Source organism: Egretta garzetta, unplaced genomic scaffold, assembly GCF_000687185.1.
Source record: "Egretta garzetta isolate BGI_Z169 unplaced genomic scaffold, ASM68718v1 scaffold157, whole genome shotgun sequence".
In the NCBI taxonomy this organism is placed as follows: domain Eukaryota; kingdom Metazoa; phylum Chordata; class Aves; order Pelecaniformes; family Ardeidae; genus Egretta; species Egretta garzetta.
The window spans coordinates 199,663-201,945 of NW_009260175.1; positions in this window are offsets into that span (position 1 = coordinate 199,663).

The following is a 2,283-nucleotide window of genomic DNA, read 5'->3' on the forward strand; positions in this document are numbered from 1 at the left end:
AAAGGATGAAATAACGCCCACTTTTGTATTTTCGTCTCCAGAGAGGGAGGGATATTTTATACATTTTTCTCTACCTGTAAGCCGTAGTTTTGTACAAAATCTCCCTTTTTTCCCCCCCCCTTCACCACTACCCCCCGGGTTGTGTCCTTCGTAGGCTGGTTTGTACTCCCCTTTCCCCTCTCTGTGTTTTATACCGAGTTCATTTCCTACCTTTTTCTATCTTTTACTGCAAGTAAAGACCTGAGGGAAAAAAAAAAAAAATAATAATTAATGTATCTTTTCTCTTCTTGTGCGTGTGTCGTGATTCGGTATTAAATAAACCTGTGTCCCCCTGTCGCAGGAGCGAGCGGCCGGTGCTCAGGGAAGGCTGCATTTGCGTAATTCACCCTTTTAGTTCAACTAAATCGCTCTTGGCAGGCTCGGGCGCTCCCCAGAAGGGGGTTTTTTAGCCCAATTTGTTGGAGGAAGGAGCCAGAGCTGCCGCGAGCTGGAGTCAAAAGGCCTTTACGGGTGCCTGCTGGGTGTTGTCGCCTTTGCTGCTTCCTGGAGGTGGTGAGTTCACAGAATCCCAGCATGGCCAGGTTGGCAGGGCCCTCGGGAGCTCACCCAATGCCACCCCCCTGCCCGAGCAGGGGGCACAGGACAGCGTCCAGGCGGGGGTTGAAGATCTCCAGAGAAGGAGACTCCACAGCCCCCCTGGGCAGCCTGGGCCAGGGCTCAGGCACCCTCCAAGTCAACAAGTTCTTCCTCATGTTCAACTGGAACCTTTTGTGCTTCAGGTTGTGCCCATGGCCCCTTGTCCTGGCGCTGGGCACCACTGGGAAGAGTCTGGCTCCCTCCTCGTGACCCCCACCCTTAAGATATTTGTACGTGGTGCTGAGATCCCCTCTCAGCCTTCTCTTCTCCAGGCTGAACAAGCCCAGCTCCCTCAGCCTTTCCTCCTAGGGGAGATGCCCCAGGCCCCCCATCATCCTTGTTGCCCTCCCCTGGACTCTCTCCAGGAGTTCCTCATCTTTCTTGAACTGGGGAGCCCAGAACTGGACCCAGTGCTCCAGGTGGGGTCTCACTGGGGCAGAGCAGAGGGGGAGGAGAACCTCCCTCGCCCTGCTGGCCACGCTCCTCTTGATGCACCCCAGGGTGCCATTGGCCTTCTTGGCCACCAGGGCACCCTGCTGGCTCCTGGCCACCTTGTTGTCCCCCAGGACTCCCAGGTCCCTCTGGGCAGAGCTGCTTCCCAGCAGGTCAGCCCCCAGCCTGTCCTGGTGCATGGGGTTCCACCTCCCCAGGGGCAGCACCCAACACTTGGCCTTGTTGAACTCCATCAGGTTCCTCTCCGCCCAACTCTCCCTCCTGTCCCTGTTGGGAATGGGGATCCTGTCCCAGTAACCTGCTTTAGGGCTTCGTCCCTTCCCACCCCTGGGAAGGAGCTTCCAGCCCCCGCCGCCCCACTCGGAACAGTGGTTCTGGGCTGAAAGAGCCCCTTACAATGTCCCAGCAAAAAAATCAACACGTCCCTTGTTTTCCTTGGCTCCCCGCTCCCAAAAAAGCCAGGGAGAAAATGGCCCTGTCAAAGGCGGCTTGTGCCTCGTCTGTGCCGGGACCCCGAAGAGGCTCCCACCCCCTCCCCGGCTGCCCGGCTCCCAGCCCTCTGCGGCCACCAAAAATGCATTCAGCATTTATTCCTGCCCTTCTTTCTGGCTTATTAATAGAATAAATCACATTGCCCGGCCTGCCTGGCCGGCCCAGTCTGGGGATTTTCAGGTCATATTGACTTTTTTGCCTCCTTCCTGTATCCTTATTCCTAGACATGAGCAAGATTTTTGCCCGCTATTTCCAAAGGGCCGGTTATGAGCGGCTCCGACATTCCTCACAAACACGCGCGTGGCTTCTGTAAATACTCACGTCGCTGTCTCCCACTCCCGGGGCTCAATGCTCCATTCATCTGCTCCCAAAGCCGTGCCTAGAAGTCGGGAATTACCTGCCCTACTCTCTGCTAACGAGCTTTTATAGCTCCGATGCCTCCAGGAGCCCTTCGGGCCGTGATTCACGTCCCCGTCCCCCCCACAGGGCGAGGAGGGGGCTTGCTGAGGGGGGGGCTTCTTGCAAAACCTTGCCGGTATCGGGGTGGACACAAGGAGCAGCCGGTGCTTCTCCGGATGCTGCTGCTCCTCGCTGCCGGGGAGTTGCAGAGCGATGCTCCCCGATGGGTTTCCGTGCGGGAGCGTGGTGCCATTCTGCAAAGGCGCCGGCCAAAAACCTTCACTGGTTATTGCCAAGAATCGG